Source organism: Macrotis lagotis, chromosome X, assembly GCF_037893015.1.
Source record: "Macrotis lagotis isolate mMagLag1 chromosome X, bilby.v1.9.chrom.fasta, whole genome shotgun sequence".
Taxonomy (NCBI): domain Eukaryota; kingdom Metazoa; phylum Chordata; class Mammalia; order Peramelemorphia; family Peramelidae; genus Macrotis; species Macrotis lagotis.
The window spans coordinates 613,864,010-613,891,766 of NC_133666.1; positions in this window are offsets into that span (position 1 = coordinate 613,864,010).

Sequence of the window (27,757 nt, forward strand, 5' to 3'; positions counted from 1 at the left end):
TTTCAATTTCATGCTACATTTTTGCTCACTTTTGTTCTTTCTTCTAATAGAGTATTGATTTTCATCCTTTATTTAACAAGTTAATACTTTGCCTATATATTGGGAACTAATTTATAGATGACTTCCACATTGGTAAATAGTGTTTTCATCTGCTGAAATAAAATAATTTTTTTCTTTGTGACAGTATTAGATGATCATCATTTCCATTGCCTTCTGACTTTCTTTTTGAAACAAGTGCTCATGATAAATAGGTATAAAGCTTCTAAACAGTCTATAACCATTTGGTAACTCTTGTTTCTTACTTCTAAACCATCTTTTCCAACATATAAATGTATATGTTTATATGTGTCTATCTATTTACCTATCTGTTCCATATTTACTTTTGTATTAAAATTCAGAATGTTAAATGATATATTGATTTAATTTGTGGTCTTATCAGATTTCTTATTGAATTTCTCTGCCTCCTAATCTTCTTCAATAACAGATGGTGCATGTAAAACACAATTATCTTTATAGTAGTCTTTTAAAAGAAATGCTCATTATGAGCAATACAGCAAGAAATAATCAATTATTCCGTGAAATTATGTTTTTTCTTGTGTGTGGTTCTAAGGTAAAAATAATATCTCTAACTTTTATCTACAACCCTAAAGGCAACCTGTGAGTCTCCCTTCCTTTGAGCTACAACTTCCTTTTGCCTTATGGTTTCATTTGTAGTGAGAATATCAAGGTTGTTATGACCTATTCCTATCAGTAGTAACTTGATGGATTCTTGTTGGGATAAGATCTTACATTTATAATACTTGAAGCCAAATGGATGTTTTAGGTGGTCCAAGAACCTCTGTAAGCTCTGCCATCTTTTCTACAACTTTGCCACTGTTATGGTAAAAGCATAAAGGAGGACCCTGAACTACTGAGGACCATTAAATATCTTTTTTCCCGCTTTGGTTCATAAGCTGACATTGTCAAAGATTTCATTGCCAAGTGATCTATTAGCCATGAAACTTTTAGTATTTAAGTTAGGTTCTTAAGTTAGTATTTAAGTTAGGTGCTCAGAAAGCAGATATAGTCCTTTATCAAGACCACACATGATAATTCCCATCATGAAAGAATCTGTCAGATATTTATCTTGCTGGCATTTTTTAAAGAATCTGGTCACCTCCAGAATAAGAGACACAAGAGTGAGACTGTATGAAAGATGTTCCCATGTATTTTAGTTATTGGTCCATTCCTCATATACTCTTGGGATGATATTTTGGAGATAGAAGGAATCTTTTATGTCATCTATTTCAACCCTTCATTTTATAGATGAGGAATGTGAGACCAGGAGAATCTGAATGACTTTCTCAAGAACACACAGCAAAGCTGGGATTTTGACTAGGTTCCGAGACTCTCAGTTGTTTCCATCACAGCACTACTAGATAATTAATTCTTTGAGAACTTATGTAGAATCACTTGGTGTCAAGTTTGCACACACTCTGTGTTTAATTAATATTTGTAGAAATGAATTGAAGCACAAAATATGTGTATGTATAAATATAAATATATACATATCTTATACACATATACATACATATCTATCTATCTATCAGAGAGATAGAGATAGAGATAGATAGATAGATAGAGAGAGAGAGAGTAAAATACAACACATAAATTTGTAACCCATACCCTGGGCCCCTTCTGCTTCTCATATCTAACTTCAGTAAGATTCTTCAATCTCGTTGGTTTATTATTCCAATTTGGAGCTACTTCATTACTGTCTTCTAACATAGTCATTGTATAACTCAGGTATGATTCTCCACAATTTTGGGTAGAAAGGGGTTCCCAGTTTTCATAGACTTCTCAGGTGATTATATTTGCAATGTCTTTTATTTCACTCCACAGAAAATGTAAATGATGCAAAATAGTGAAAGGAGCCCATAAACAAATACAAAAAGACACAGATAACTCAAATATCCCATAAGTTCCCTTCCACACTCTTAGAAGGAATTTGATTTGTAACTCCTATTAGTGTAATGCTTGAACATTCTGAAGGAAAATTTTGGTTCCACAGAGTCCTATCCATGTTAGCAGAATACCGTCCCCTTGGTATGTAGATAAGCTCTGTGGTTACTGGGGGCTGCAATTTCCTTTCTGTTGAAATAGCACTCTGAATAACTCATGGGCTTTGCTCTCCAACTTAGAATGCTATAGCACTAGAAGTAGGTCAGTTTTTCTTTTCTTTTTTCCTTCTCTTCTGTGCAAAAGTTATCAGGAAATTTCATTTAGGAATAAGTATATAGAGTTCAGTCACATGTTTACTTCAAGTCCTGATTGATGTTCTCTCTTGTGTTGAGTATGCACACTATGAGACTTCTAAGGTCTAACTTGTGCTCAGAGAAGAAGATGGAAAGGTAGAAGGGAATTTGAGGAGCAGAAATTCCTCTCTACATCCCTACCACCACCTGCCTCCTCTCAACCTGGAAGAGTATAAGTGGCTCATCATGTGCTCTCCCCATAAGTTGGCATTATCTGCGACTTGAGGAAAAAAAATGTTGAGAGTCACAGTTTCCTCTAAGGCCAAATGCAAAAACATGATAACTATTGCCATGTGTTCCTGCACCATATTGTCATCACCTGCTCCTGGAAGAGGAAATTGCCTAGGCATATGTTCCCCACTACCCCCATTTTCCTGAACATAGCAATGTATTGCTATGGGTTGGTCTATTTTCTTAAAGTCCTAGATCAAGAGAGAGATATTAGATCTATTGACTGACTTTTAGAGATCGTGGAATGGAAGTCCTCTGAAAACAGCCCATTTCCTTTAGTCTAAATCACAATCATCTTGAAAGTATCCCTGATCTCTGAAACTGAACCAGGAAGGTGCCAGTGGCCATCTTTACATTTAATGGGAGGGGGAGGTTCCCTTTAAGTATCTCTGAAAGCCACATGCTATTATCTCATCAGTAGTATTTGTCCAATTGATTGGACCCTATCCCATTGCACCAAGAATGTGGAAAAGGGTAAAAGAGATAGACTGGTTTTGGGTACAATTCTAGATGTGCTTTATGTAGCTCTCTTAACTGTTATCATCTCCTATGAAATACTGATAGTAAGAGATGGCTAAGGAGTAGGTGGGTGGTGCAGTGGATAGAACACTGGCCCTAGAGTCAGAAGGGCCTGAGTTCAAATTCAGCCTCAGACACTTTATAATTACCTAGCTGTGTGACCTTAGGCAAGTCACTTAACCCCACTGCCTTGTCAAAAAAAAAAACCCAAACAAGCAAACATAAAAAAGAGATTTCTTTAGGACAACTAACGTCAGTCACTCATACTTGGGTAAATCAAGATCTAGCTAGGTCGGCTACCTACTGCCTAGGGAGATACTGGAAAATCAACATGTAAGAGGAGAGAATCAAAGCTCAGGAGAAAGTGATGAAATATAGTGAATATACTGAATCTATTGTTAGGAGATCTGAATTCAAATCTCAGAGTAAATACCTATTGCCTATGACCTTTGGCACTTCTCTATGGTCCTAAGTTTTCCTCTGTGAAATGAGAGAAGTTGGGCTCAACTTCCTATCTCCCTGCTATTTCTAAAGATGGTTTTGACAGTAACAGATAGTGAACTCTGAGCAAGAGACAAAGCAACAAGAAAAGGCAGGAGGAGGATGAATCTCATGAGATCACAGGATTAAAGCAGATTCTAGTCCCTACCTTTTCTCCTAGTATATGTCGGGGGGTTTCTTTTGATTCTTCTATTTTACCTCTTACTTTTTGCTGCCTATCTTAGACAGTTCTATCAGTCTGGGCAGGTTCAACCTCCTCTTTTACTCTTCCTTGATTATTTGCTTAAATACTCCAACTAAACTATTTTCAATTATGCTATCAGCATATTACAGAATTTTTTTTTTTTGGCCCCTTTGTGTTTACCATTAGTCCCTTTTCTACTTCCTAAATTTCCCTTCTTTGTTGTTGTTTAGTCATTTCAAACTCTTTGTGACTCCATATGGAGTTTTCTTGCTCAAGACATTAGATTAGCTTGTCATTTTTTTTCTAGCTCATTTTCCAAGAGAGGAAACTGAGACAAACAGGGTCAAGTGACTTTCTAAGGATCATCCAGTTCATAAGTGTCAGTACTGGGAGTTCCAGGGAGATGTCAGAATATATACAGGGAAACCAGATACAAGATGGTTCAGATAGAATTCCAGGGAAATTAATAGTTTTCCCCCCTTATCATACACAGGAATATATGATAAAGATGGTGAGACAATAGTTAGTATAGGTAACCAATATGTGAACTCTAACAGCCTTAGTTTATTGGGAAAGAATAAAAAGTCATAGAAACTGTAGCGTCTACCAACAAGGGCTGAAAGGAAAATTGGTTATTGAAGGAGTCAATGGACAGGTGGACAAACATAACTACCCTCACTATAGTTTGTCAAGGGAGCATATCGAAAAACATTACATATGTGGCACAAAAACATAAAAGCATTCCCTTAAACAAATTATATCAAAGATTATTCTAAGGAAAGTTCTGTTTAATTAATAACTTTACTATGCAGCAACAAACTAGGCAACAGGCAGGTTAAGGTCATCACAGTCTGAGCAGGGACAAGAAAATTAACTACATGATTGATAATCACACTTGTAACCACTACATGATCAAACTTGTAACCATATGAACTGTGTGATTAATGATGAAAATTGTACGCTTTTGTAACCAAGGAAATGATTTTAGTTTGCTTGTTTCATATGATTTTGAGACTATAAAAATAAATCTAAGCAGCTGACAGTCAGTCAACCTGCCCCTGCCTTTACCCACTTGTTGACTCAACTCATTTCGCGGACTCTATCCCTTCTGTCAGGTTCCAAGGACCCCGTGGAGGCTGGATTCCTGCAAGGCTGGATTTGAACTTCGGTTTTCCTGATCCAGGTCCTGTGTTCTGTCCACTGTGCAAACTAGGTGTTCCTAATTCTCTTCTATACTTAACTGAAGACTGGTTAATTTTGAATGTCCAGTCTTTTTTTTTGGGATACCTTTGTCAGTTTTCATTTTCCTAACTTCTCTCAGCCTCAGTTCTTTCATCTATGAAATAGTATAACAATACTCATCTCATAGGGTTGTTCTGAGGATCAATGAGATAATTTCAATAAAGTACAAAACTTGAAGTATGCCCCCTATGGTTGTTAGATATCATTAGAAGAAATCTTAGAAATAATCTTATCTAATGACTTCATCTTACATAGTCTTTACCTCCCCACCTAAACAAGATAGCAATTTAGATTGTTACACAGTAAGTTAGTCACAGATATGGGAATAGAGCTCAGGTTTCCTGACTTTGTGGTCAAGGTTATTTCCACTAAAACAAAACTAATTTTCTTCACCTCCATTCAAGGTCATTCTTTCATGGACCCTGGCATCCATGGACCCGAGTTATAAGAGGTTATATGTTCACAGTAGCATTGCATTCAGGAACAATGTTAATTGATAGGGGCTAGTAGCTAGTAGAGAAAGTTAAAGGGAGAGAAGGAGATGAGAGAAAAAGAAAAAGAGAGGAGAAAAGAGAACAAGAGGAGAGAAAGGGGAGAAGAGAAGACAGAAAGAGAGAATGTGAGAGAGTTAGAGTATATATATGTATATATATATACATATATATATATATATATATATATATAGAGAGAGAGAGAGAGAGAGAGAGAGAGAGAGAGAGAGACTGACAGAGGAGAGAGAGGTCAATTGAATAGTTCTTATGGAGCTGGATTGTTCATAAACTTTAATCAATTTAAAACCTATTTTCTGGGCATTAAATTTTACTAACCATTTAACACCTCGGGACAAATCTGCAAGGAGACCTCTCAATTGCAGCAGTTGTATCCCATGAAGGCAAATGGGTCTGAAAGGGTCCACATTTATGCAATCCATAAACCATCTTATATCTCTTCAAGAATCACTGAATCACAAGATTTCAGAGCATCCAGGGTCCTCAGAGGGCACCTGGTTCCACTAGTACCTGAGTAGGACTTCACTCCACAAGTGACAATTCCACTCCTGTTTGTAGAACCCATTACCAACTGAAGTTTATTCCAAATTTGGACAGGTTGGGCAAGTCATTGTCTGTCTTTTTCCAGCTTTTATCCATGACTTTAATGTCTACCTCATTGGGTTGAATGTGAGAAATCTAGTCCCTTCTTAACATGACAGCCCTCTAAATATTGGAAAACAACTATGATATTCTACTGAAATCTTCCCTAGACTACATATCTATAATTCATTCAAATAATTCTATGATAACATGGGTTCCCATGTCTTCAGTATACTTCTTTCTCTCTTCTGGACTCATTGCAGCTTGTCAATATTGTCCCTAAAATATTCAGATTAGTGCTGAATATACTATTCCAGATGTGAGCTGGTCAGAAAAGAAAAAAAATGATATTATACCTCTCAAATAAACCGAAGAGTATAGCTAGCATTTGGAGAGTGCTTTATGGTTTGCAAAAATTTTTACATATATTATGCTATTCGAAAGGTAGGGGCTTTATCATCTCCATTTTACAGAGAAGAAAACTGATGCTGACAGAAGTCAAATTGCTTGCCACAGGGCTTATGCAGCTATCAAGTATCTGAGGTAGAATTAGAATTCTGTTCTTCCAGATCTCAAGTCTAGCCTTTTATTCTCTGCATCAACTAGACACCTAAACTTTTTGATGACTTCATTTCAATTTCCTCATCTATTGGACTTACAGATCACTAAACCCCCCAATTTTATTTTCAAATTTTTGTCTGGATATGCCCTAACATCCCTTGAAACTTTTTTAAGTTCTAATATACAATTTATTTGTATCTATACTAAATTGTGCTTCATTAGATTTAGTCCATTACTTTTTTCAAATCTTTAGAATCTTAACTGCTATTCAAAAGATTACAAGTATATTATATATATAATATATATTATATATACATATATAATATACAAGTAAATTATCACTGTTTCCAACCAGTTTATTGATAAAAATACTGAACAGTCCAGTGTTAAATACCTAAGGAAATCTTTTAGAGACCTAATTCCAGTTTGACATTATTCTATTGCTCATTGTTTTTGGATCTAGCCCATCAATTAGGTCTAAATCTGACTAAATCATTGATGTGTTCTCTTATCTTTCCATTTTGTCCACAAGGGGAGTATTTGAGGTTTGTTTAAATACCATGAACAGGAGGTGGATTGAGGGGACCAATAATACAAGTAGTATCTTAAAGGTCTAGTGGGAAAAAAAGACTAGAAATCCAGAGAACTGGATTCTTGTTTAAACTTTCCTCATGGTTTGCGGTACCTTGAACACAGTAATAAGATTTTGCTTTCAGAATTAGATATGTCTTTCAAATTCTTAAAGAAAAAAGCAAACAATATCCCTCATTTGATCCTACCCTTCTGGCTATCACACTTCAATATTTCTCTCAGTTATAGCATCTAGAAAATGGGGGTGGGGAGTGCTCTAGCCATTCTTGGTCATAAGATTTTCAAGTTGGAAGGAATTTTAGAGTCATTTTGGCAATGAAGGAACTGAAGTTGCAATAGTTACACACAATTAGGTCTAGAACAGGTTTCCTCATTGCCAGTTCAGTGCTCTCTTCTGGTATGCCATATGCCTTTCTTCTCAGGAATAAAAGGTGGAAAATGCTGTAGATTTACAATTCAAGACATCAATTAATTCATTCAGCAAATATTTATTAAGCATATAAAATATTCCAGGCAATAGGTTCAGTCCTAGAAAAATTAAAAAGGATTAGGTTTTTTCTTTCTTTTGGGCCTTACAGAACAGAACTAGAAACAATGGGAGAAAGCTATGGAGAGACAGTTGGATGTTTCATATAAGGAAAAACTTATTAAACAACACTTCCCCAAAATGGAATGGGCTTATCTAGAATCAGTTTTAGACTGGCTTATCCAGGAGTCAGTTTTTTTTTTTCCCCTTACATGAGGTTTTGAGGATATATGTCTCTATATCTTTGGATAAATCAATACTTTATCAAGTAATTGTTGCGATCCAGGTAGTGTTAAAAGTGGGAATACAAGCAAAATAAAGGACAATATCTGCCATCAAGGTATTTACATTCTAAGGGGAGAAAATTACACATAAAAGAGGACTGAAAATGGGTTTGCAGTGGTCCTTGGTGGTGTGTGGTTAAAAATAGTAGGAAGGAAGTCATGGATTGTTTTGTTCAGAGTTTGAAGTGAGTCTGGATATAAGGATATCATCTCAAATGGAGGTATCAGGGAAGAACTTACCCATTGGAGGAGGAATAGAAAAATATAGGGATGGAGTCATTGCTGGTTTGAGGAGGCTGCTAGAACAGATGTGAAGTAGACTAGACTGGTTAAGGTTTGAAGACATTTTTCAATGACTACCTGTTGATAATGTTGTAGAATGGATATTGTTGGAATATCTGGAATTCTTTTTAACATTGATTTTCTGTGATTCTATTGGAGCCTTTGCTTAAGTGTTAAGGTCTTTGATTTCATAGGACCATGTTCACAGCTCAAAAGACTTCAAAGACATCTTTAGTGAAAAAAAAGATTTAGTAAGTATTTAAAAGAGTTGGAATTTAGACTTCAGAACTGAATAATCACAACTGACACATATATAGCTCCTATAAAATGGTGGCAAAATGTTTTATTATGCACTGTTACATCTGAACTTCCCAACAGTTTTATATGCTAAATATTGGAGGCACTGTTCCCATTTTACAGATAAGAAAACTCAGAGGCAGAGAGGTCAAATGATTTACCCAGTGTCATATCCAGGCTTAGTGTCTGCTTCATTGGTTGCCTTTTTAATAGAAGAGAGAGTATTATAATTGGGAGTGACTTTCAAACATAGAATGTTAAATGTGGAAAGCATAAAAAACCTGGGACAGCAAGGTGTCACAGTGTTAGGAGTTAGGAAGATGAGTCTTCCTGAATTCAAATCCAACCTCAGACATTTACTAGCTATGTGACCCTGGATAAGTCACTTAACATTTACCTCAGTTTTCTCAATTGTAAAATGAACTGGAAAAGGAAGTGGCAATCACCCCATTATCTTTTCCAAGAATACCCCAAGTGGAGTCATATAGAGTTGGACAAGATTGAAAAAAAATGATTGAGGAGCAACAATGGAAACCATAGAATGTCAAATCCAGAACTTGGATCAAGTTCAACCATTTCATATTTTGTAGTTGAAGAAACTGGGGTACAAAGAAGGTCAAGGAACTTTCAAAGTCATGTCCCTAATTAGTGGCAAATCTTGGACATCTCAATCTAGCTCCCTTTTTCACCACATCATCTTAATCTTCTGTTGACTTGAACGACCTGCGAGAGCTCTCTCCAATCTCCTTTCTCTCCCTTGGTATTCTGCTCTCTATGCCTCCCCCTTTCTACTCCTGTTATGAGGACATTTCTTATTCATAGAGCATGAAAAGTGTCCTGGGAGCTTTATAAGGCCATAAAAGGCAGCATTGCTGAATATAATTCAGCTACCCAATGTTATTGCCCAAGGTCTGGGTCCACATGGCCTTTAAACAAATTGGCTGAAAAGTGAGACTCTCCAACAAACTGACTATTTTTACTGGGTGCAGATTCCTCCCATTTCTTGTTTTTCCCCTTCCCCCACCTTCTGCCAGGAAAAACACAAACCAAAAAAAAAAATCAAAAGTAATTACCATTTTTGTTTCTTTTTCTTTCATTATATTTGAAGGAACATAATAATATTGTTGGTCATGGAGATTTGGAGATGAATGGGAAAAAGTAACTTCAGAGGTCACTCCCAGTTCTGTGATTCTAAGATTTCATGGTCTCAAATGGATTATACAATGTTATGGAAATGAAAAGGGCTTTTAAATCATGAAGTCTCCCTCATAGATGAAGAAACTGAGGCCAAGGAGGGAAGATGCTCTCTGAGGGCACTGAAACAAGTTTCAGCCCTCCCAGACCAGATTTCTTTCTGTTGACCCATGGCCCTTCTTGGACTGAAATGCATCTTTCTCTGATTCGTTCTAAATTTTAAAGGGAGCCACTCACCTTCCACTCTGATGGTGCCATCCCTGATGAAGGTAGGATTTCCAGAGACAGTCTACCCCATCATGGGACAGTTCTTTGTGCAAAGAGTTTCCTTCTTTGGTTGATTTGAATGAAATTCACTTCTCCAATATGCTAGCTCTCCCATTTATAGAGCATTTTTAAGTTTGCAAAGAGGTCAGTAAATAAGATATGCCCCTTTATGTACACAACAACCCTATGAGGTAGGTGCTATAATAGCTTCTTTATTAGAGATAGGAAAATTGAGAAAGTTAAATGATTTTCCAGGGTCATGCAAGGTAAGTGAATGTGAACCCGTTTTCCTGATTGAAGATGGTCTAGCAATCTCTCAACTGCTCTTAGTTCTCTCTCTCTCTCTCTCTCTCTCTCTCTCACTCACTCACTGTTTCTCCACCCCCCTCTCCAATTATTTGTCTATCTTTCTCTTGGTCCTTTTCCTCCATTACTTCCAGCCTGCCTCATGGGTCACTGAAAGTAATTTACTTCCTCTGTCCTGTAACAGTACTTTACATACTTGAAGATGGTACTCTTGTCCCAACTCTCAAAACTTCTTTTCTAAAGAAAAAACTCACAATTACTGACTCTTGAGAATTCAAAATCCCTTTTAAGTCTGGCAGGATTCTGCTTACTCTTAGGGATTAGCTGAGGGTGGTTCAGCTCTTTCCTTAGCCTCAGGATGTTCCAGGTCAACCTCCTCACAAAGAGAGAAGTATAAAAGGGATATTTTCTAGGATAATCATGGCGTCTCCTTGTTTCTCTGCCCCCACCACCAAAGGCCTCAGAAGCTGTGTCCTTAACAGCGGTATTGACTTGCACTGTGTCAACTGTACTTTCATAGAGTTACTTTGCACCCCAAAGCTTAGATTTGTGAGGTAGCTGTTGGGACAAGAGCCTGACTAGAGTAGGATTCAGTCTGTGATCAGAGTAGAACTAAGTCTGCTCATTCTAAAGCTAGGATCCAGCCTCCACCTGGGGCTTCATTTCTCACCTGACTATGCTTCTGAGGACTTCTTTAGCATGATCCCATGCTAAGGCTTATCCCACTGCATCTGCTTTTCTTTGTGTGCTATCTTAGATTGTAAGTTCTTTGAGGCCTGGAACTGTATTTTTTGCTTGTATTCATATTCTCATGGCTTAGTATATAGTATATTATTCAGTATAATACCTAGTAGGTTTTTAATAGATGTTTATTTTTTCAATTGATATTTTATTTTTTCTAATTACATGTTATGAAAGTTTTTCAACATTCACCCACATGCATATGCATATCTTAAGTTACATAATTTCCTTCTACGCTCCCTTCCCACTCCCCTCCCCTCAGTGGCAGTCAGATGCATATTGTACATACACTTAATAGCTGTTTATTGATTGATAGATCAGGATTAGGAACTAACTGTATGATCAGTATCAAGGCTAAGTATAAGAAACAGAGTCAGAACTCAGTCCATGACAATGTGCTGTGTGTGCTCAGTTGGGGTGCAGTTTATAACCAGATTTATGGTTTGATCTAGGATTATAGTTTAGATGTTGATCTGGGTTAGGGTTTAGTCTTTAAATAAGCTCAGTGGCCAATCTGTGGCCAGGTTCATCACTTAGTCCATAAAAAAGATCAGGTTTCCATCTGCACTGAAATTTGGGCCTCATCTGTGACAATGGTCAAGTTTCCATCTGCATTGAAATTTGGGTCTCATCTGTGACAATGGTCATTATTTGATCTCCAATAGTGATCAGGAATTCACTTTTACTTGCACATTGGACTTAATAAGTAACTGGCAAAGTCCTTGGGGAAATAGAAAGGAAATGAATTTGAAATCAGGAGCCCTAAGATCATGTCCTAAGTTTGGCATTCAATCCTTGTATGGCCTTGAACATACATTGATTTGTTCTGAGCCTCAGTTGGACCAGATGGTCTAGGGCTCTCTGATCTAATATTGTATTTTAATTTAATTGAGGATTAAAGCCAAACCATTTACCTTTCCAGCAATGGATGTTAAGTCACTAAACTCTGTTACCATTTTCTAGCCTGTATCATCATTAAACCACTTTCCACATTCTCCATCTTGACTGACCCCTGATGGCTGAGTTGGCCTTTTGTGGAGAGCAGTTCTGCATTTTGGGCTTACTCCAGCAGTGCACTCTTGGGAATTGAAGAGCCTTGAAAATCTTAACAAAAAAAAAAAGTCTTTCTTAGAACTGTCTGTGCCAGATGGAACCTGACACATTGAATAAATTAGGGGACAATTACTTTTAGCAAACATTATATTAAACAGCTTGAGGCTGCATTCGTGGAGCGTGCCAGATCGAGCACAAGAAGCAAAGCTAAAAAAATGTTGCATCTCTATCATGTGGGGATGACGACAGGGACTGCCAACACGCAGTCAGCTCCCTCCTGCTGCTGTTGGAGTAGATGAGACAGTGTTAGTGGGCATCTGCTTGGTAGTGCCTCCTCAGTGCCCCACCCAAGAGAATGATCTTTATCTTGGAGGGGAATGACAGATGTCCGTTAGCCTGGGGAGGGAACACCTTGACAGAGCACAATCAGAGAGGCAGTGGTATTTGAGGGGTCAAAGGCGGAAGGCCGAAAATGTGGTTTCTAATCTTACCTTTGCCACTATTTTATTTTTTTGTAGGATTTCAGGCAAATCAGGGCCCTTAAGTGAGCCTCAGGTTCTTCATGTGAAACACAGTGCTGTCAGAAAACAGTTTGGTTTGGTATCAGAAGACATGAGTTCAGATTCTTGCTCTTATTACCTGAGTGATCTTGAGAAAGCGCATTCATCATTTCTGGACCTTGGTTTCCTCAATCGCATAATGCGTTGACTGGTCCAGACAGCAATGAAGGTCTTTTAGATCTCAAAAATTATGATATTTATTTTGTAATTTGGTGTAAAGATATTTGCACGTGCTATAGTGGCAAGAGACAGTCGGAGAGTTAGGAAGTCTGAGGTACTGACTCCAATATCTGCTGGCTATGAAAGTCTAAGCAATCTATTTTACTTCTCTGAGATTTATACAAAGACTGGAGATGGAAGGAACTTTAGGTGTAATATAGTCCAACTCCCTCATCTTACTGTTGAAGAAATAGAAAGAGATTTGATCATGATTTCACTGAAAGCTCATAGATAGATTTGAATCCAGGTTCAAGTGTGTAGGCCCCAAATTTTATGCTTTTCCTACAGTTCACTCTTTCTCTAAAAGAAGCATTTGTAAAGTGAGGGTAATTTTGGTTTTATTTTTAGTGATAACTTTTAACATGGGGTCACAAGGAGAGGAGGGGAAGTCTACCTTTACTTAATTCCACATTTCCTACTGCAAGATGATCAATTTGGGTATATCCTAGCATAGAGTCTAGCCTGCCTCATTCCTTGTGTCTTTTAGAAGCTATGGTATTTGAACAAAGACCTCCTAGGTAGAGATCGCAGATCACAGATGTATTTTAGCTAACTGTTATGGAGTTCCTCCCCTTTTAACAGCTTTGGTTTCTTGTCAAGGAGTGATATTTTGTCTCCCTACCTCTATGAATGTTTATATACAAGCATTACTTCTTTGGACTTCAGTTTCTTTCAACAAAGCATTTTTATTTTAAGAAATTTGATGTAAGGACTCTAACACACAGAATATCTAATAGGCCAGAACCACAGAATGTAGTTAATTTTATTTCATTCATTCAACAAACACTTCACAGAATTCCAGAATTTGAGAATTGGAAGTGTTCATCCTCACTATATCATGTTTGTTGTTCATTCATTCAGTTGTGTCTGATTCTTCATGACCTCATGGATCATAGCACCCTAGGTCTTTCTATTTTGTGCTATTTTCTGAAGTGTATCCAGCTAGTGCTCATTGCTTCCATGATATTATCTATTCATCTTTTCTATGCTGTCCCCTTCTCCCTTTTGCCTTCAGTCTTTTCTAACATCAGGGTCTTTTTCCAATGATTCCTGCCATCTCATTATTTAGCCAAAGTTTCTAAACTTCATTTTCAGTATTTGAACTTCCAGTGATCAGACTGAATTAATTACTTTTTAGTATTGACTGATTTGATCTCCTTGCTGTTCAAGAGACTCTCAAAATTCTTCATAGTACCACAATTCAAAGCATTACCCATTCTGTTTAGGGTTCTGGCCTTAGTGCTGAGGGAAGATAAATGAATAAACCAGGATGTTTTCCTTGCTGGAGTTCATAGACTAGTTATAGTGGTGTTTTTTCCTCATTGATTATGAAGGAAAATGAACATGGTTTTGACTAGATGTCAAAAGACATAAGTTCTAACCTGATCTCCTACTGACCTATTGTGTGACTTTTGGTAAGCTAATTCTTACTCTGAGATTCAATTTACTTATTTAGAAAATGGGAATTGTGACCTCTTCCTTGCCTATATAAATGATTTATTGTGAGTTCAGAGTAAGATAAAATATAGAAGTACTTTTACAATGGTGAAAATATTATAGAAAGGTGAGGGACTATTATTATTATTATTGTTATCAATATTGTCCTTATTTTTGAGAGGTGGTATTGCATAGGTGGCCTTGAAGTCAATAAGACTTGGGATCTAAATCTGCCCATGATAGAAACTAGTTATGTGATCCAGTCTGAATCATTTAATCTCTCAAGGCCATTCTCTAAACCTATAAACTGTTGAAAAATAACCAGTTTGCCCCTTTGCATCTGGGATGGTGAGTTTCTATCACTAATAAAATCACAAATCTGTTCCTCTTCCAACATTCAAAAATGTTTCAATTAAAGCTTCAGAGGAAACTTGATTTCATCAGAATGAATACCTCCTTCCTTCCTTCTCCTGAGAGTCTACAACTCTCTTTATGACTTACTAAAACATTTTCATGAGTAGTGATGGCTGGAGGTCAACTCTTTAATGATATACTTTAATGATATACTCAACTACACTTAGTTAGACTGGTTAGAGAAAGACTTCAATCCTGACCTCACAATGTATGTATTTCTAGCTTATGTATTCCTAGATGTGCTTAGGGTTGATTGGCAAAGGATTCAGGATTCCATGGCCCCCAATGAAACAAAAGGGGTAGTTCTTCCTAAATATTTCCATCTCTCCCTTCACTAGCAGCCATAGAGGATTCTACAGTCCATTAGCTTTAGGAGACTCTTGCTCTCCAACAATGAGCTATATTGTCTCTAAAAGAGGATGATTTCTTTAAGCTACTGGACAAATACCAGCATGATAATGGGACACCTTACCAGGGCCTCAATTGATCCCACAAGTACATATGTGACACTGGTATAGAGAATCCAGCTGAGTGGCAGAGCTCTCTTCCCATCACCCAGGGCTAGGCTTCCTGCCAGCCACTGACTTATTAATTCCTTTTCCTGCTGTCCCCGAGCATGTGGATTTCTTTGTTCACTCCCCCATCTGGAACCCTGACTGTGCTAGAACGCCAACTATGACAGAACCCTGGCTAAAAAAGAATGTAGCCTGGCATAGAATCCTGGCTGGTAGAGGATGCTGGCAGGTTTAATGGAAAATATAGCTTAATGGAAAGAGTGCTGGTCTTGGAGACAGAAATAAGTTTGAACCATTCATACTTTTGAGTTATGTGACCATGAGCATGTCCCTTAACCTCTCTGTGCCTCAATTTCTTCATCTCATCTGTAAAATTGTGATATTTATACTATCTGTCTCATAAGTATATTGTAAGAAGTATTTTTGTACTCCCTCAAGTGCTGTGGAAATGTGCATAATTTTCATTATATCTAATTTTCTTCAGTCCCTTTCATGATATTTTATCAAAATAGTCAAGATCAGGTAGCTGTCTTGCCATTATTCTTTTAGTGAGTCAGTCAATATGCAATTATTAGACACCTATTATATGATAAGTGCTGTGCTTAGTGTTGAGGATACAAAGAAAACCAAAATATGGTTCTACTTTCAAGCTTTTAGGAAAGGGGACAATATGTAACAGCTATATTCAAGCAAGATATATATATATATATATATATATATATATGTATGTATATATACATGCATATTTATTTTTGTTTTGGTTATTGTTCAGTCACTTCAGTCATGTCTAACTCTTCAAGACCCCATTTGAAGTTTTTTTGGCACAGATATCTGGGTGTTTTGCCCATTTCATTTTCTAGTTCACTTTACATATACTTTACATATGAGGAAATTGAGGCAAAAAGGGTTATTGGACTTGTCCCAGGTCACACAGCTATTAAGTGTCTGAGGTCAGATTTGAACTCAAGAAGATAAGTTGTATTGACTTCAAGGTCCAACACTCTAACCAGTATACCACTTAGCTGTCATATACAGAGTAGTACATGGAAGTAAATTTCAGAGGTAATGCACTAGCCATGGAGTGGGACAGAGGGCTATGCTAGAGAAAGACCTCTGGCATAAGGTAGGACTTGAGCTGAGTCTTGAAGGAAGCTGGGAGATGAAGGTAAGAAGGGAAAGTATTGCAGGTATGAGGGAAAACCTATACTAAGGCACAGTCAGGTGATGAAGCTTTGCATGAGAGGAACATTAGAAAACCTATGTTGCTCTGTTGTAGATGACATGGGCTAGAATGAAGTATAAGAAAGTCAGAGAGGAATATTTTATGTTCTGTGGAATTTGATGAGTTGACACTGGTTAAAAATGTTCTTAACCTTTTTTTTTTGTTAGGTTTTTGCAAGGCAAATAGGGTTAAGTGGCTTGCCCAAGGCTACACAGCTAGGTAATTATTAAGTGTCTGTGGCTGGATTTGAACTAAGGTCCTCCTGACTCCAGGGCTGGTGGTCTATCCACTGTCCCACCTAGCAACCCCAAAAATGTTCTTAAACTTTTATGGATCAGTTCTATATCTGAGCAATTGTGGGCAATGCTTCCATTTAGAATGGTACTCAGATTCACATGCAACTTATTTGTTGCAATGTCAAGGCTACTTCGGGGTTTTTATAATGATTTAATATGATTTTATAATAAGAAACATTTGTTGTCTTTTGGTAAGTAAAGAATAGTGTGCTTTGGGTCTATCATTCTAGTCACCTGACTGTGTCATTCTGGGTATCCAGTAGAGGCTAATTTTTTATATCTTACAATAATACATTATACAACTCCCACCATTTACCTGAATAATATACAACCATCAAAAGTCTGAGATTCCTAAAGATCCCTAACTTTTGGGGTTACTGACTGGGTCCTGAATCATTACTGTAAACCCCTAGGTTTCCATAAACACATCTTCATAACTCAGCTATTAGTCTGACATATTATTGGTTGTATTCATGTGGATGTAACCCATAGAGAGCTATTTGATTCTATTCTTGGACTTTAGCCATTTCAAGGGCTCTATCTAGGAATAAAACATTTTCTTAATGCTTTAAATCAATCTTCCACTTACCTCTTGCCATCCTTTCATATTGCTTTATAAAAAAAGTTCTACTTTAAAATTATTTCTGTAAATTTTTAATCTATTTGTTACTTGCTCTGAGAACATCTATCAATCTTCCTTCTCATATTTTGATGAGGAAGTGTTAATCTTTCTAAAATTGCATTGGAGTGATAAGCCTTGCTTTCTTTTTTCTTTTTCTGTTTTAAACATCGTTCAAGTTTTTGTTTGGACATATAGATCATTTATTTTATCATTCCAAAAAGATACAGTAGAATTGGTGCTAATTTTTTTTTCTCTTTCTCTTAAAAAAGCAACCAAACAAAAAACTTTGTTAAAAGACATGATTTTCTTGCAGGGAGAAGGGGAAGGAAAGAGACAAGAAATTTAAGTGAAATTTAGTCAAAAATATCTCAATAAAGTTTACATTAAAAAGACTATTGTTGCATATCTATCAGTTGCTTCAAATGTGTTAAACTGACTACAGGATGACAGTCAGTCTCTTAACATATACGGCTACAGCTTTCTTGCTAACAGCCGGATGGAAATCACCATCACCTGTCATTGAATTTGACTCACAAACTCAAGTTTAAAGTCTGCTGTCTCTTTTCTTCCTCGAATCTCGCACTTAGTGAAGCCAAATGTTATTTTGGAGTTATAGGAGAAAATTTCCATGACACAAAGTCACTGTTTAATGTGTTTTTCAGTGGAACTATATAACTTGAGGTCACCATCAAGTGATTAACATGATGTTTTACTATGATTACAGCTTTGAATTGAAAGCCATATTTAGTTCTATTGAGGAGTGATGAAAATGGGTTCAACACAGAGCAGAACCCTAGTGAGGTTAAACTCTTTCCTAGAAGATGTCATATAGAATAAAATCAATTGTTCGTGACATTATTGTCCTAGTGGAGTGTTTCAAATAGAGAACATTTTTTTATATGGACATGCAATTTTCATTATTGTTTTATTCTTGTTTGTCTTGTATGAATCCCTGGCTATGTTGGATCTTTGACTAGGCTAGAAGATTGGATAGACTGTGGAAATGACTGAGGGAGGGATTCCTGGAAAGGAATGCTCACTGGAATTGTGTCATGATATAACAGAAAAACTACTGATCTTAAAGTCAGAAGACGGTTTTTGAGGCCCAGATCTGACATCTACAAAAATTGCTATGTTAAAAATGGGTAAGCAACTTAAACTCCAATTTATTCACTTATTAGAAAAGAATGACAATAATTCCAATAATTTTTCAGATTATGAAATTTAGAATGGAAAAGAACATTATAGATGATTTATCTTTGACATCTTTGGCATAGGTACTTTATAAACCTTAGAGAACTATACAAATATGGAATAATATAGAGTCCTACCCAGGACACAATGCTAATTAGTTTGAAGACCAGGCCATGATGGCAGGATGTCTAGGATATGAAAAATACTGCGATATAAGTACTAAGGGTACCTATTTTTTATTTATGATTGGAATTAGAATGCAGAATCTTAAATAAAGGAAGTTTGGAATATATTGTGGAGGCAATGGGAAGTTAAAGAAAGTTTCTGAGCAAAAGGGGATAGCATAAACCAAAATGCACCTTAGGAAAATTGTCTTGGCAGCTATGAGAATGATGAATCATGAAGGGGATACAATGAAGACAGGAAGACCAGTTTGGAAGCTATTACAACAGTTTGGATAGGTGGCAGTGAAGATCTGTTTAAGAATGAAAACACAGGAATAAAAAGGTGGGGATAGAAGTGAGGGATATGATAAGTATGGGACTGGCAAGACTTAGCAGCCAATTGGCTGTCAGATATGAGGGACAGGGTTGTCAAAAAGGAGAGACTGATACATTATGTATCAAGAGAGGTAAGAAAACCAGCTCTGAATTTCCTATTCCAGTATTATGAAGGCTGATCTTAGGAAGGGCTGAGATGTATTAGGGAATCATAGATGATATGGTATATGTCAGTGGATGGATGCCCATGATGTGTCATAATAAGTAAAATAGGCACTGTGATGAATTACCTTTTTTGATGGATGGGCATGTCCCTGATGAGAGAGTGAGTCAGTAATTATGTTTCTGCTTAGCTTTTCACGATTAAGCTGGAGGAGTCAAAAGCTTGAAGTCATTCATCATATTAAAAAGGGCTGCTCTCTTATGTTCTTACCCAATGGGGAGGTTGTAAGATCGTAGGATCCTAGGGTTTAGACCTCAAATGGATCTCAAAGGTCACCTTGCACAATCTCTTTACCTTTTTTGTTACCCCCTTATTCTACAAATGTAGAAACTGAAGTTCAGCAAGCTTGAGGCAGGTCATTGACAAAGTCAGGATGCAAACACAGGTCTTTTGACATTGAATCCAGTAGTCTTACTTATAAAACATTACTTTCTTATCTTGTTGGATTCTCACAAGAGGCCCATGGTAGAAAGGGTTGAATTATCAACCTCATTTTCTAGATAGGCAAGAAACTGAGGCTCAGAGAAAAGGAATGATTTGCCCAAGGAAATTCCTAGGTCAAAGTAGTGTTGCTGTTGGGGGTAGAATTCAGGTCTTTGACTTCAAATGAAAAGCATAGAGAAGAGAAGAGAATAAGTATTTCTACAACTTCTAATGTAGACCAAGATACCGTGCTAAGTGCTTTTTCTTTTTACAAAGTATGATCATATTTGATCCTCACAACAGTCCTGGAAAACTGAGGCAAATAGAGTTAGGTGACTTCCTCAGGATCACACAGATAGTTAATATTTATGACAAGATATGAGCTCATCTTCTAGGCTCCAAGTATGCTAATCACTGTACCACTTAGCTGACTCTAAGGTTCTTTGTATTTCTCCACTGCTGCTAAAGGTTTTCACTACCCAATTTTAACTATTGAAAGCATAGTGCCAGTCTCTGCATATTTTTCTCTTCAAACATCTTTATCAGCAAAATTCTTAAGAGTGACCCATTCTTTAATGACTTAGTTCTTAAGAACTGTAGCTATTTGAGGGGGAAAAGGATCACAGAAACTATTATGTGCAAGGATATAAGGGTGAAAATATTTTATTTTCTGAAAGAGAAAAGGTATTTTAACAGAAGGCAATATTTTGACTAGAATTATATGATAATGATCGACGTTCTGGCAGTTAGATGGCACAGTGGATAGAGTAGACAGGATATAGTGGTGGGATCTCAGGCACAGTGACATTCTAATGAGTGGAAAGTTATATTTCTTGTTTTATCCTGAGGAGAGGAGAAATTCCTGCTGGGGCTTCAGATCCTATCACTTTGTTAACTACTTTGACTAGAGGGAAGATCAACCTTGAAGATAAGTGATAAGCTCATGGAGAAGACTTGGACTGCTCATGTCTCATTTTTTCTTGTACAAGGTGTATTTTTCATGGCATCCATGCTGAATGTAAGCTGCACCAGATGTATAGATTATAATTACCTAGCCTCACTTCCTGAGCCAAACCATTAAAAAGGTATTTGAGCAGAAGGAAGCTGACATTCTGAAGTTTTTCATGACTCTATGGGATTCTGTTGGACAAACCTGCTAATTGCCATTTATGTTTTTCCTTTTTCCTTTCAAAGAGCATTCAGAGGGCACTGAAGCACATGGCTTCAAAATTTTAGTTTTATAGAATCATTGAATCTTAAAAGCTTTGAATCATATAATAATGTAATCTTAGAACCTTGGCAATTAAGATACATGAAGTCTTAGAATATGAAAGATTGGGTCATAAAATTAGTGATTTTTTTTGAATCATAGGTTCCTATAGTTTTAAGGAACTGTATCTTTGTCCAAACACATAATGTATTGTTTAAGGTAACACAGAATTCCTTGTCATTGGGAATGCTTGAGTGAAGTCTTGAGACATGTTTTCCCAGGAGACCATAGAAAGGATTACTGATTTGGATGGGGGTTGATCTAGCTGCTATCTGTCCCACTAAACTAAAGGAATCTAGAATCCTATACCAAAGTGTTCAATGTTAGAATTATAGAATCAACGAATTTCTCTTCTGGAAAGAGCCTTACAGGCCATTTAAATCAAATTCTCTCCCAATGTAGGAGTTCTCAATATGACATCTCTGATAGATGCTCACTGTGGAGCTTTAAAAAATAAATGAAACTCAATCTGGAAAAAAAAATTACCACCTGTTAGTTATATCGAGTAAATCAGTAAATACTTTCCTAAAACCCTATGGTGTACTTGGTGATATGCTTTGTGCTCAGAATGCATAGAAAAATGAAATAGTTCCTGCCTGCCCTCTCAAGGAGCTTATATTCCACTGGGACAGGAGAGAAGTTATGGTTTCATAGACATATATAGAACATGTGTGGAAAACCCTACATACCCAGCCATTTCTATACATTACTATTTTAAATACATATTTAAGTATATGCAAATTTAAAACATGCACAATGAATATGAGGTAATTTAATGGTGAAGCAGGGGAGGGAACAGAAAAGGTCCCATATATAGAGGTAGCCTGAACAAAGCTTTGAAAGAAACTAGAGATTTTAGGAGGCAGAGATAAGATGGGGTTGTGTTCCTGGTCCCTGGAATAACATATTTAACACAATAGAGATGGACATTATGTATGAAGAATGCTTGCAGGGGCACACAATGGACTAAGTATTGGAGCTGTAGTCAGAAAGAACTGACCAGGTCAAATTTCAGATACTGAGAGAGCTATGTGAGTCTGATTCAGTTCTCTCATCTTTAAACCTGAGATAATAACTCTTCCTTTCTTTCAGGATTATTTTTAAGGATAAGCCTTAAAGTACTATATAAATGCTAGATATTATTATTATTATTGTTAAAAAGTCAGGTTGGTCAGACTAAAAAATGTGTTAACACTAATAACATCAGAAACGTCATATGGAAGCCAGGTTGTGAAGGGCTTTAAATGCCAGAAAGACATAATAGGAAACCACTGGAGTTTATTGAGCAGTGCTGTAAAATGATCAGACCCAGTACTGTTCCTTTGTCAGCTATGTGGAGGGTGACTTAGAATCAGAAGAAACTTGAGGAAGCAAGGAGACTCATTTAAAGGCTATTGCAGTAATCTAGGCTTGAATTTATAACCTGAACTCAGGTTGAATCTATTTAAGAGGCAAAAAGAGTGCAAATTCAAAAGATGGAAAGTAAAATGAACAGATCCACTAGATGTTGCATTGGAGCATCTAGAATCAGGAGGACCTGAATTCACTTCCAGCCTTAGACACTTACAAATTTTATGACCAGGCAAGTAACATAATCCTGTTTGCCTCAGTTTCCTCATCTGTAAAATAAACTGGAGAAAGAAATGGAAAACTATTCCAGTGTCTTTGCCAAGAAAACCCCAAATGGGATCATGAAGAAGAATTGAACACAACTGAAATGACTCAACAATAAGAACAAAATGAACTGAACTTCACAATTGATTGGGGCAATGGGGTAGTGAAGAATGAGGAGACAAGGATGTCTTGGAAGTTACAAACTTTGGTGAGAAGAATGGTACTGCCCTCCACAGAAAAAGAGGAATGGAGAAGAAGAATGGGATTGGGGGGTGGTGTGAACTAGTTCTGTTACAGATACGTTGAGTCAGAACATCTATGGAGCATCCAGTTCAAAATATCCATAGGCAGTTGGGGATGTGTTACTAGAATTTGGGAGAGGACTAAGGCTGGCTTGAGAGATCTGGGAGTCAACCAGAAATGATAATTGAGCTGATATTATAGAGGAGATTCCAGTTTAAAGGTTAGATTAGATAAATTCAGAAATCCCTTTCAGTCCAAGTCTCAATGATTCTAAGACCCTAACATTTTATGATTCCCCAGTTGTTATTCTTTTATGCACTTTGGTTACCTTTGACCTGATAACTTGTATCCGTATAAGTGTTCTATGGTCATTGTTAGATTGCGAACTTCCAGAGGATGAGGGATTCCTGCTGTCACGGCCCTCGATAGTGAGCAAATACTCTAGTACATAGGGTTTTTGGATCACAAATTAGCTGAATTAACAAATATAAGGCAGGTTAAGTTGCCTTTTATGAAACAGACATTTACTAATTATTTGAAGTAAAGCTATTTAACAGACACAGAAATAAAGCATGTTCCTTGTCCAATAGAAGCTCCAATATAATAAGTCAAGAGCAAATACCCACAAATAAATATATTAAACAATAACACATTAAAATACATAAAAGAGGAACCCCCCAAAACATGCTTATTGAAGTTGAGAAGTGGAGGATATTGTTATTGATTAGATGGATCAAAAAAGATAGCAAAAAATTACTGGAGGAAATAACATTTGTATCTGGTTTAGACTTTGGGTGGGTATTCACTAAGACTGCATAGAACATGCCAGACAGAGAATTAAAGGAATCAACATTTGATTATAGATAGGTTCGCACAAGAACATTCTGGGTATGTGTGTGCAAGGCAGGTGCAATTTGACTAGAGATTAAAGTTTATTGTGGTGGGTAGCCTGAGACAGATCTGGAAAGGAAGGATAGTGTTACTTTGCTGAAGAACTTGAATGCCAGGCTAAGAAGTGTGAATTTTACTTGGTGGGTAATTCTCAAACTTTGAAGATTTTTGACTAGAGAAATGATATGGTTGCATATCATTAGGCAACTCCCCACATAAGACAAAGTATTCTGGACTCTTCTATAGGATGAACTGGAGGAAGATGAAAGTGGAAGACATGGAAAGAGACTTGTTGCATTACCATAGGGTAATGAGGGTCTCTCCAAGAATGTTGGCAGTAGGAGAAGGAGTAGAGAAGAGGCAACACATATGAAAAATTTTATATATATGCATTCATATGTATGTATGTATTTATGTATAATTAACAGGACTTGGAAACCTTTTGTCTATGAGATTAAGCTGGAAAGAAGAATCAAAGATAACTGAAAGGTATGATCTTTGAAAGCCAGATGAATGAATATTGATACCCAAGATAAAGTGAGTAAGCCCACTTTGGGGGAGGGAAAGAAGGAAGGAATAAACATTTATTAAATCCATATTAAGTTTTGCTAAGCACTTTATAAATCTCATCTATCTTATCTTTATAGCAACCCAGGGAGATAGGTATTAATTCTATTTTAAAATTAAAGAAATAGAGATTAAATGACTTAATCAGGGTCACACAGCTAATAAGATTTGAATTTAGGTCTTTCTGACTCTAGACTCAGTTCTATATCATCTCATTAAATGATAAACTCAGATGGGATAAGAATGATACACGAAAGAGTAGGGATTTGATGTCAAGAGTTGGGATTGAGTCAGTGGCAAATGGAAGCTTTGTTTTGTCTTTGAATTCCACTGACCCAGTCAGGGATTGTTGGCCATTTCAGACATGATGACCTTATAAGCAGCTTGATCAGCTAACTGTTTAGCACAGTCACTGGACTGGGAGGATTTTTTTTCCTGGTCAGCTCAGCTCATCCTTTCCAGAACAGTCCTAGCACCAATTTAGGGGCTTTGAGTGAGCTGTGATAAATTGGTTGAGTGTCTCACAAATAATTTGAACTCAATTATGGGGAAAGGAAAAAAAATTGAGTCAAAGCTTGCACAGCTTAATGGCAGGACTGATGTGAGGGAGCGGGAATGTTGGCAGCTAATTTCTCTACTGCTCAGAAGGCAAGGCTGCTACTCTCCAGATGTGAAGGAAAGATGTTTGACAATGAACAAGAAAGTTCACAGGATTCTTCTGTTGGAAGTAGTCCCTGGGCTAATCTGAGAATCATGGAATATCAAGCTGGAAAAGACCTTAGAGGTCATTTAGTCTAGTGTCCTGTCTAATGCTAGAAATATTTCTTTTCTTTTTTGTTCTGATGAAGTGTATCCTTTTCTTTTTGAATCCTTTTTTCCCCCCATGGGACAGCCCTCTATATGGAATAGCTCTAATTGGTGGGTCCTTATTTAGGCTGATCAAGTCAGTCCCCCTGTTACTCTACCCCACTGACACTAGTGCTGCTCTCTGGGATCCCATAGTACAAGTGTCCTTATTCTGCAACAAACACCATCATATTTCAATTATTTGAAGACATCATGTTTCCTCCGAGTCTTCTATTCTCTATATTTAATAGCAGAACGTAAATACTTAGAGGGCAGGCACTATTTCATGGATTTTGTCTTTGCTTTCTTAAATCTCTTCATGTCTTAGGCAACTCCCTAAGACTAAAGGTAAGAAAGGGAACAATCATATATTAACCATTGCACTAAGAGTTTTACAAATATTATCTCATTTTATCCTTACAACAGCCCTTCAAAATAGGGACTGTTATTATGCCCAGTTTACATTTGAAAAGACTGAGGCAAACAAAGGTGAAATGACTTATCCAAGATCATACAGCTTAGGCTGGATTTAAATTCAGGTCTTACTTGACTGAAAGCTTAACATTCTATGTACCGCACCACCTAGTTTTCTCTTAGATTTGTCTACAAAGTCATAGACATTTGCAGTTTGGGTCCTTCCAGGGGTTGTCAAAGGAAAGGAAATTGTACATTTTTCCCATGTTCCTATATTCTCAACACCTAACACAATGTTTTGGACATCAGAGACATTTAATAAACATTGTTTGAATTGAATTAACACCAAGGGATTGTACAGTGATATTAAACTTAAATAGAAATAGAGGCCTACGTCAGAATTGAGGTTCCCTGCAGGCTACAAATTGACATAGAAAACAAAATATTAATATCATCTCTATTCTATTACATTTTAATTAACTTTGTGGAATATTTATCATTTAAATTTAAGCTGTTTTGGGTGCATTGGGAGTAATCATGTTTGACTCTTCAGAATTTTGGTCTTAAGAGTCAGAAAAACTTGGGTTTAAAAACTGCCTTAAACATTTATTAGCTGTATAACTTTGGGCAATTCACTTAACCCATCTAGGCTTCTGTTTTCTACTCTGTTTAATAAGGGAGTTGGCCTGGATAGTCTACAAAGTCTCTTCTAATTATAAGTCTATAATCCTATGATGCTCTTGTATCTTTAATCAATCTCTCTTTGAGATATCCAGTCCTCTCATCACATTGGCTTTTCAGAAAGCTATAAGGTTACAGACTTTAATGAACTTTGACTCAAAAAAATTTAACCAAATTCTGTCAAACAGATTGCAGTGATACATTATGACCAAGTGAGATTTATATTAGAAATGTGAGAATGGTTCAACATTAGGAAAATAATCAACAGACTGTTAAAAATCCAACTATCTAAAACCACATGATCATCTCAATACATGCAAAAAAGTCTGACAAAGTACAACACTTTTATGTTAAAAATCCTTCAAAGAAAAGGAATAGAGAGACTTTTTAATATTTGAAAAAATCTATTTAAAGCTAAAAGCAAGCATCAGGTACAATAGAACATTTTCCAATAAATACAGGAATGAGGCAAAGATGCCCCATCTACCCACTATTATTTGATATAGTTCTGTAAATGTTAACAATACAAGAAGAGAAAGAAATCAAAGGCACGAAGACAGGTAAAGAGAAAATGAAACTGTCTTTGTTTGCTGATATAATGGTTTACTAATAGGGAATAAGCTAAGAACTAATTGAAGCAATAGCCACAACAAAGTTACAGATTATAAAATAAATCCCCAAAACTCAATAGCATTTTTATACAATGATAACAAATCAAAAGAATCAATAATTAAAAGGGAAATTCCTTTCCAAATAACTAAAAATGTATAAAATACCCAGGGAACAGCTTAACAAAACATACAAAAGGCTTGTATAGATTCAATTACAAAGTTTTCCTCAAAAAAAAAAGAGTATAACAAATGACTGGAAGAATATTCAGTGCTTATGAGTAGGCTGTGCCAATTATTGGGGTTTTTAATATGAAGACAAGGATATCAGGGAGTTGAAGCTATGGCATGCAAATGAATTGGATTTAAGTGGGGGTGGGGAGCTCTATGGCCAGGTATGGATCAGAATGTCTTGAAGTGGCCCTGGATGGAGTAGGAGACCTGGGCCTTTTAAAGCTAAGGTCTTTAATAGGTCTCAGTTTGATAGAAGAAATGCCCATTTGGTGATTCAGACTAGGTACAATATAGATGAAGCAAAGAAGTCAAAAATGACCACTTTTCCTTAGTACAAAAAAAAAATTAAACTGGGAAGGCAAGATTCTTATTTTATAATAAAAAAGACAATACTACTAAATTTTTTTTTTTTTAGGTTTTTGCAAGGCAAATGGGGTTAAGTGTCTTGCCCAAGGCCACAAGCTAAGTAATTATTAAGTGTCTGAGACCGGATTTGAACCCAGGTACTCCTGACTCCAGGGCTGGTGCTTTATCCACTGCTCCACCTAGCTGCCCCAATACTACTAAAATTAATGTGCATGCTTAATGCTACACAAATCA